The following is a 10,462-nucleotide window of genomic DNA, read 5'->3' as shown; positions in this document are numbered from 1 at the left end:
CTTCAAGTAGCTTTATTTCAACCACACAATCTTGTTGGCTTTCGATCCATTCGGTCTGCATTTTAAGAAAGATGCGTTCTTATAGGCTTCAATCCACCTCTGGTTGCAACTTCAGGGGGATGTGATTCCATGGTTTTATTCTATTCCACTGCATCTTCAGGGAAATAAGACCTGATGCGATCTACTCTGCTGTAACCTCAGAGAGATAAGATCCTTTATTTTAATCCGCTCCACTGGTAACTTCAGGGAGATAGGAGATGTAGTGTCCTTCGGATCTGCTCCGGCTGTAATCTCAGGGAGATAAGATCCTTTATTTAATCCGCTCCACTGTAACTTCAGGGAGATGGATTTCTGGCCTCGATCGCTCCATGTACCTCAGGAGATAAGATCTGAATTTTTATCTGTTCACTGTAATCTCAGGAAATAGACTGGCGATCTGCTCTACGTAACTTCAGAGAGATAAGATCCTTTAATCGCTCCACTTAACTTCAGGGAGATAGGATTACTATTCAATCTCTCCGCTGTAATCTCAGGGATAGATCTGCAATTCTTTGGTCGTTCCACGTATCCTCGGAATAAGACCTTTTATATGAACCAATTATGCTTAATGATTAAGATGACATTATCAAAATGAAACAAATGCTCCTAACTAGATGTGTATGAATGACATGCAAAATGTCATGAAAACGATTCCTTAATGCTTAGGTTATCATCACACAAAAGCTTATTAAGGCTTTATCACTGACGCGCTACACCGCCTTCTTGCTCGGTTAGCATATCCAAAGAAACACTTAATCTGATTGCCCCCACTGTGCGCCAAAGTTCAATCACTGGACATAAAATTTGTACCATCAATCTCCCATTGTAACCAAGGTGGAAAGTATGCTTTTTCAATCTTCTCCTATCGCATTCAATAACAGAATGTGAAACTCTTGGTCCTTACCTCATCCCCAAGGTGTCATACCAAATGCTCATGCACAAATGCAAAATTTATTCTCATAGAAGACCTTTTCTTCTTGTCTGGTAAACATCGTTTTTTTGGTTCATTGAAGCTTGCCACCAACACGACATCTTGTCATTTTGTTCAATCAATGTTTAGAAACAAAATCTGAAAAGATAGTCTTTAACTTAGACTCTTCCCTTTTAGATATTTCCAACCTTTAAAATTGGCGTGTTCTAAACAATAGTCCTGTTTCAGGTTCCTATATTATTTAGAACTTTTCAGAGTAATATGCAAAACTTCCTTTGTGAACGTTTTATTAGTCCATTAATCATTATTCCAATGCAACATGTTTGCAAAAAGGTCATAACAATGGATAAAGAATAAAGTTGGTTCTGATCATAACCCAAATAAAACATCAAAGATGGCGGAAGAAAGGTAGCAAAGAAGTGTATTGAGAATGTGTATTTTTACAAAAAGAAAGGAAGAAAGAATGTATTTTCAAGAATACACATAAGAACTAGGTGCCCCAGTTATCGCAGATTGAGTTTCTCTGTACAAACTTTCCGAAGACCCTTCTGAGTTTGACAGGTGTTCAGGAGATCTGCAATACTCTGTCAATGCTTCAAGACGTTGCATATCCTTTCTTGTTGGTTCAAGTAAAGGAAGATCATCATATCCCCCCGATCAAAATTTGATCCGCTCAAGTCCTGATGTTCCAATCCTGCCCAATACTTGAGTCGCCCTTTCGGGTTTTCGACTCAAGCCCTCTTTGGTCTCAAAGTGCCCTTTACGGGTTTTCACCTTAGCCTCTCCAAAGTCCCTTTTTTTTTTTTAGGAAGCAAAGCGCCCTTCTCGGGTTTCACTTTGGTTCCCCTTTCTTTCAAGTGAAGTATTTCTTGACGGAGTCTGCGTTACAGGATTTGGTAAGCTTTTGCCATCCATCTCGCATAGGATCAAAGCTCCACCGAAAATGCCTTCTTTACAACATAAGGGCCTTCCCAATTTGGCATCCATTTTCCTCTAAAATCCTTTTGCATAGGAAGAATCTTTTTTAGTACCAAGTCCCCTTCACGAAATTCTCGGGGGCGAACCTTTTTATTATAGGCTCGCATCATTCGTTTCTGGTACATTTGCCCATGGTGAATAGCCCTTAGCCTCTTTTCCTCTATTAGGTTCAACTGATCGTACCGAGATTGGATCCAATCGGCTTCATCCAACTGTAGCTCAGATAACACCCGTAGAGAAGGGATTTCAACTTCAATGGGTAATACTGCCTCCATTCCATAAACCAGAGAAAAAGCCGTTGCCCCAGTAGAAGTTCTAACAGATGTTCGATAGGCAAGGAGAGCAAATGATAATTTCTCATGCCAATCCTTGTAGGTTTCAGTCATTTTCCCCACAATCCTTTTAATGTTTTTATTGGCCGCCTCCACTGCACCATTCATTTTGGACGATACGGTGATGAGTTATGATGCTTGATTTTAAATTTGCTACAAACTTCAGCTATTGTGCTATTATTCAAGTTCATCGCATTGTCAGATATGATCCTCTCAGGCATTCCATATCGACAAATAATCTCCTTCTTCAAGAATTTGCTGACTACTGCTTTCGTGACATTTGCATATGAAGCAGCCTCCACCCACTTGGTAAAGTAATCAATTACTACGAAGATGAAGCGATGCCCATTAGAAGCCTTTGGTGATATTGGCCCAATAACATCCATACCCCACATGGAAAACGACCAAGGAGAGGTCATGACGTGAAGAGGTGAAGGGGGCGCGTGTATTTTGTCTCCGTAAATCTGGCATTTGTGGCACTTCCTGGCATGATCAATACAATCTCCTTCCATGGTGGGCCAATAGTACCCAAATCTCATGATCTGTCTGGCCATCGTGAAACCACTGGCGTGCGTCCCACAAATACCCTCATGGACTTCTTCCAAAATTTCTTGGCTCCACAGCATCCACACATCTTAACAGTACTTGATCCTTCCTTCTTTTATATAACACTTCTCCATCTAAGACATATTCAATGGCTATCTTTCTCAGAGTCCTTTTGTCATTCTCTGTCGCTTGATCAGGGTATTCCCGATTCTTCACATATTGTAGGATACTTGATACCAAGGACAATCATCTTTTCCCTCCTCCTCAATATTGCAGCAATTAGCCGGGGTCTCAGAGATACTCATCTGAACAGGCCTCATTGCCTCAAGTCTATTCACCTGAATCATCGAAGCTAGAGTAGCCAATGCATCAGCCATTTGGTTTTCCTCCCGTGGGAGGTAATAGAAGGTGATATCATCAAACTCCTCAGCCAATTCAAGAACTAGTTTTCTATAACCGATTAGCTTAGGATTCTAGTCTCCCACTCCCCTTTGAGTTGGTATATCACCAACGCTGAATCCCCGTATACTCTCAGTACTTTGATGTTCCGTTCAATGGCTGCACGAATGCCCATAATACATGCTTCATATTCTGCCATGTTATTTGTACAATCGAAGTCCAACTTGCTAGCAACAGGATAATGATCTCCACTTGGGGATACCAAAACTGCCCCAACTCCATTACCCGTAGCATTTGAAGCTCCATCAAAATTTAGCTTCCATACATGGTCCATTTGAGGATTTTCTTCAGTATTTGCCACATACATCAAGTCCTCGTTTGGAAAATCGAAGTTCAAAGATTCATAGTCCTCCAAGGCTCTACTAGCTAGGAAATCGGCTATTGCACTTCCCTTTATGGCCTTCTGACTGACATATACTATATCAAATTCTGAGAGCAAGATCTGCCATCTAGCCATTCTCCCGTTCAAAGCAGTCGATTCCATCATATACTTTAAAGGATCTAACTTTGAAATCAGCCAAGTCGTGTGATACAACATATACTGCTCAGTCTTCGGGTCGCCCAGATTAGAGCACAACACAACTTCTCAATTGATGAGTACCTCATTTCGCAATCGGTAAATTTCTTACTGAGGTAGTATATTGCCCTTTCTTTCTTCCCGTCTCATCATGTTGGCCCAATACGCACCCATGGAATTCTCCAACACTGTTAGATACAATATCAATGGCCTATCTGGACTTGGAGGTGATAAGACTGGGGTATTAGCCAAGTACTGCTTTATCTTATCGAAAGCTTCTGACACTCTTCATCCATTCACCCGGATTATGTTTCTTTAAGAGCCGGAATACTGGATCACATTTCTCTGTCAGTTGTGAGATGAACCGAGCAATGTAATTCAGCCTCCCTAGGAAACCTCGAACCTCCTTCTGAGTGCGCGGGGGAGGTAAATCTCGTATTGCTTTTACTTTGTCTGGGTCAACCTCGATCCCTTTTTGCTAACTATGAAGCCTAATAACTTCCCTGATCTGGCTCCAAACGTGCATTTGGCCGGGTTAAGCTTGAGCTGGAATTTCTTTAATCTCAAAAATAACCTTTTCAAGACCTGAACATGCTCTTCTTCCGATCTAGACTTTGCGATCATATCGTCAACATAGACTTCGATCTCCTTGTGCATCATGTCGTGAAACAAAGTCACCATAGCTCTTTGATATGTTGCTCCCGCATTCTTCAATCCGAAGGGCATTACCTTGTAACAGAATGTTCCCCATAAGGTAATGAACGTGGTTTTCCTCATGTCTCCAGGATGCATCTTTATTTGATTGTATCCAGAGAAACCATCCATGAAAGAAAACAATGAATAGCCCGCCGTGTTATCTACCAAAGTATCAATGTGAGGCAGTGGAAAGTTTCCTTTGGACTAACCTTGTTCAAATCCCTATAATCCACACACATTCGTACCTTTCCATCTTTTTGGGAACGGGGACGATGTTGGCTACCCAATCTGAATACTTGACCTCTTGTAAGAAACCAGCGTCGAATTGTCTTTTGACCTCTTCTCTTATTTTCAACACAATGTCAGGTCTCATTCTCCTGAGCTTCTGTTGAACGGGTTTACAATCCTCCTTTACGGGCAGACGATGCACCACAATGTTAGTACTTAGCCCAGGCATATCTTGGTATGACCACGCGAAAACATCCTTGAATTCTCGGAGTAAATTAATGAGGTCTTGCCTCGTCTTTGCGGTGATTTCAGTTCCAATCTTCACCTCCTTCCCATCCTCTAGGCTCACTATTTCTAATGCTTCCCTATGAGGTAGGATATGCTTATCCTCTTGTTCCACCATTCTTAACAAGTCCGGAGATGCATCATAATCTTCGTCATTTTCAAAGTCGCAAGATTCCTCTAAACACACTTCTTGCTCAAAAATAGGCTCCGCGTTTGAGGCAGCGTCACTCATGTCATTGATATCTGAAGACCTATGAGGGCATATCAAAGAATATACCAGGAATATAAATTTATGAATATGTTTGTGCAAAAGAATTACAAATGAAAGAATTATTTGTAAGACAATCAACCAAATGAAAAATATAAAAGGAAAAAAATGACTGGTTGAGATGAACGTAGACACGTATTTCATTAAAATAATGATATTTAGGCCCAATGCCTATTTCACAAAAGATTTCATATCGTTTCTAGGCCAACAAACAACAGGAATGTTTTGAGCATTACTCTGAATAAGCCCTAAAGACTACAGGGATTTCTTCAGCAGTCCAATTGTTTAGCTCGCTTCCAGGCTCATAAGGGCAGATCTCCAACAAAGCCCTCCTTTCCGTTGCTTCTATGGCGTTGGTATAAACATCTTCCAACATTCCTCCCATGCCGCTACCGGACACTCCACATTCAGAATGAATAAATCCTCCCGACACAAAAGATGTAGATATGTGGGGAAAGGTTAAAGGCTCACACTTAGCTTCATGTCCATTCAAACGCGCCCTTCTTCTCTCTTGTCTCTTCTCTACTTCTTTCTTCTTCTGTTTCATGTCTGGCCTGTACCCTAAACCAAATCTATCAAACTTTTCCTTCGGCATTGGTGCCTCAATCCTTCCCTGAAGATATTTTCCCAATCCTTTCCCGGGTAAGGCTCCTCTTCCTACCATCAATCGCAATCCCATCTCAGTGGTCCTGGATATTTTCGGTACTGGAATTCTATTTCCCTCCGCAATAAACATCGCGTTCACAAATTCTAACGACCGAAATGAACATTCTAGTGCCTCATCGTTGATGTCCACATAAGGTGCATCGCTAGTCATCATTGCGATAATATCCTCCTCTGCATCTATTGTTACCAACCGATCCTCCGATACCAACTTCACCTTCTGATGTAATGATGAAGGTACTGCCCCTGCTGAGTGTATCCACGGTCTCCCCAATAGACAGTTGTAGGAGGGTTTAATATCCATCACCAAGAAATCCACCTCATAAGTGACTGGGCCAATCCTTAATGGCACCTCAATTCTCCCCATAACCTCCTTTTTTGTTCCATCAAATGCCCTTACTATGCTCTGGCATGCTTTCATGTGCGAACTGTCTACTGGTAATCGACTAAGAGTGGACAAAGGCAATACATTTAGTGCAGATCCATTATCAACCAAGGCCCCCGGGAGTGTGTACCCTTTGCATCGGACAGTAACGTGGAGGGTCTTAGTAGAACCTCTTCCTCCGGATGGTATTTCATCATCATTGAAGAAGATAAAATTGTCAGCACCAATATTGTTGATCAACCGATCCAACTTGTTTACCGAAATATCGTCAGCCACATATGTTTCGTTTAGCACCTTTAAGAGTGCATTCCGATGTACTTCTGAGTTTAAGAGTAAAGCTAATACCGAAATGCGGGCTGGCTGTTTGTGCAGTTGCTCCACAACACTGTATTCGCTGTGTTTCAAAAACTTCAAAAACTCCTTTGCCTCCTCTTCTTTTATTGGTTCATTTACCAATGGCTCAACTTCTACTGCTTTCCCTTTCCTCTGTTCTTTCTTCCAATTCTCTTCCCTGGGCGATTCTGCTTGAGCGTCATATCCTTTTCCATTGCGCGCGTAAGAACCTATTCCCTGATTTCTTTCTGCTTCTTTTCCCAAAATGGTCACATTACACCCGTAATTCCACGGCACCATTTTGTTATCTTCATAAGAGAAATTTGATGGTTTCTGGATTACAATTTTCGGTGTTACCTGAGCCCTAACCTCATTACCCTTAGGGCGTGAGATAATGACCACAGGATGATTTATTTTGGAGCCTTTGTTCCCAACTCTGTCGCGCATATGCTCCTCATTTCTTTCACATCTTCATAAAACCTCATCTCCTTGTTATCCATCATGCTTTGAACCAAGGCCTTGAATCTTTCACATTCTTGGATTTCATGCCCTGTTTCATGGTGAAATTCAGAATAATTTCCCATCTCATGCCCTTTCTCAGGATCTGAAATAACCAACCCTCTTTTCGCCATTTCTTTCCAGACCCGTTTCAATGGAGTTTTTACTTCAGCAATGTCAGTCTTGACTTCTTCTCCCGTACCTTCGCTAACCATATTCACCCCTTTATCTGCGTGATTAGGTAACGGATTCTTTGCGTTAGGCGAGTCGTCAAGTTTGACGACACCCAAATTGATAAGTCCTTCTATTACCTTCTTGAAGGCAGTACAATTTTCTATCGAGTGCCCAGAAATTCCCGCATGATAATCACATTGCGCATTCACATCATACCATTTTGGATACGGGGGTTGTAGAGGACTCAAGTAACGAGGAGCAACAACATGTGCATCGAATAAAGTCTGATACAACTCCTTGTATGACATCGGGATTGGCGTGAATTAGGGCTTTTCAGTAGTTTGCCTAGCTCCTGACTCTTGTCTTGATGATCCCTGTTGATTAGCAACCACTTTCTTTGGTTGATTCACGGTAATTGACCTACCATAAGCATTCACATTATTCACTTCATTTTCTCTTTTCCTCGGGGGTGCCCTCCTATTATTTTCTCCTCCATCTATTTTTCCACTTTTAATGGCATGCTCAATCATTTCACCATTCATGATTATATCTGAGAAATTTCTTGATGCGCTTCCCAACATGTGAGTGATGAACGGGGCTTTCAAAGTATTAATAAAAAGCGTCGTCATCTCTTTTTCCAAAAGCGGTGGTTGCACCTGAACCGCCACCTCTCGCCACCTCTGCGCATATTGTCTGAAGCTTTCGTTCGATTTCTTCTCTAAATTTTGCAGAGTTATCCTGTCAGGCATCATTTCTGAGACATGATTGTATTGTCTCAAGAAAGCCTGTGCTAAATCCCTCCAAGTAGCGATTTTAGCTTGGCTCAGCTGATTGTACCACTTTGACGCCGCTCCCGTAAGACTTTCTTGAAAGCAATGTATTAATAATTGATCATTATTAATATGCCCCGTCATTCTTCTACAAAACATAGTAATATGGGATCCTGGGCAACTAGTCCCGTTGTATTTCTCGAATTCCGGCATCTTAAATTTGTAAGGGAGCACCAAGTCCGGAACCAAGCTTAGATCCTTTGCATCTGTTCCATAACTTTCGATGCTTTCTATTGCCCTAAACTTCTCTTCTATCCATTTCCATTTCTCCTCAAATTGTTTTGGAAATTCCTCCTTTGCCTTGTCCTTTTCAACCATCTCGTCTAGATCTGGGACCGCAATATTATTCGGGCTATCACCGGGATTAAAGCCCGCTCCGGGTTGAAAATTCATTGGGATTGAAGCATCGCCTTGAAACTGCTGGGGTCTAACCGACACAGAGGGTCTCCGCGAATGCAGCTCGGTCTGTACTTGCGCATGTGGAGGCGTGAAACCTGGAGGATAAAGTTGGTCACCATTGTTTTCTTCTTCACTAACAATCACAGGACCTTTACCCTTATCTACTCCCTTCAATAATTGCGTCATCTTAGCCACCAGATCATTTTGGGACTCCTCCATCTTTTGCACCATGTCACGCTGAATCTTTTCTATCTGCTCTTTCATTTGCGCCTGCAACTGGTCTTGCATTTCTTTTTGAAGTCGCTCTAGCTTCTCCAACCTTTGGTCCATAATTTTTGCCTTAGCTCGGGTGCCGTAACTTTGTTGGTTTTCCAAGTTAACTGAAATGATTTTATTCAATTAGGTTTTTTTTAATGGTCATTAATGCATATGATGTGATGCAATGCATGAAAAGAATGCAAAGAAAAAGAGGCACTGATTCTAATTCAACTTCATTAGAAAACTTTACTAGATAAAGAGCTTCTTTACCTAAAATAGACTACATATACGGCTTTGCCCTCACACTCAAAGCCTTAACCTTTCGAAGAAGCCAAGCTAATTCTAGGCCCCTGTCCGACTCTGACTCATACTTCAAACTTAATAGATCAGCCTGAACCGCTAGAGTCTGCAGATGATCAGCTACTTCGCGCACTTGAGCCACCGCCTCTCCCATAATATAATCTCTTTCTCTAATCTGCTCTTGAGACCGACGGAATTGTCTTTGCCACTGCTCATTATTTTCTTCCAGAAGCTCTATCCGGATTTCACTATTCTGCAATGCATTTTTTAGCTCTCCTATTTGTCCTTTTAAGTCTTCAATTTTGTCTAAGCTCGCCCTTAATTCAACCGTAGCATTACGATTACAGTACTAGTGAAGCGATCTTTCTAGTTCAGTTATCCAGACCTTCAACTCCGTCTTCTCATCTTGGCAAACTAGTAGACTCTTTCCCAAGGCGACTTCTCGAGCCCGAGTATCCTGAAATTTCTTTTCCCATTGATTAGCTCTCGTCTTTTCCTCCTGAATTTCTTGTCGCCATTGTTCTGGCGTTTTACCCAAGCCAGCAGTTCTTACCGACCTGCGCAACTTCTTGTAATCTGTCTTCAGGCTGTCTAAATCTTCTTCTGCTTTGTTCTTTCCTTTTCTCAATTTATCGGCCTCTAATCTTTGAATGTCCACATCCAGTCCTAACTGCATTTTTTCTTCCTCTAGTTGTTCTATCTTCTTCCCCAATTCTAAACTCCTTTTTTCAAATTCTTGTTTAATGATTTCCATCTCAGAAGGCAAAACTTGTAAGCGTTCCTCTAAAGATCGAGCAGTTTCTGAATTTGACGCCGGGATGTTGTCGTTGATCCTTTGATCACGCCACTGACCATACTCGGGGGTAATTGTCGGACCCACGGCTAAGATCTTCATTCGACGAGTCTGGTTCCAGGCACTAGATATTTCTCGAACCTTCTTCTTGTAATTGTCCTCCCTATAGGAAAAATCACTATAAGCCAAACCCTGCGTTGCTGGTATGAATTGTCGTGATCTATACTGTCTTGATACGAGTAGAGGAGCATATCCGATAGCTCCCCATATCCCGAGCAGCGGAACCCAGTCAAAATCTCCACATCGGTACAATATCTCATCAGGAATTAACCAATGAGCCCTCCATTCAATATCTTCATCCTGGAGATTCTGGAGTATCTCTATCCATTTTCCTTCTGAAATATCATCCCGTCTTGGCGTGGCCACCAATTCTCCTAGAGGGGAGTAGTTATCAGAGAATACCCGATAGGAGACCTTTTCGACCTTCCAGAAGTGGCTATGGAACCATGCCAATAAGAGCTGCGCGCATCCAATAAACCTTCCCTCCCCT

Source organism: Gossypium hirsutum, chromosome A07 (assembly GCF_007990345.1).
Source record: "Gossypium hirsutum isolate 1008001.06 chromosome A07, Gossypium_hirsutum_v2.1, whole genome shotgun sequence".
NCBI classification, from domain to species: Eukaryota; Viridiplantae; Streptophyta; class Magnoliopsida; order Malvales; family Malvaceae; genus Gossypium; species Gossypium hirsutum.
Note: the sequence above shows the minus strand (reverse complement) of the source record.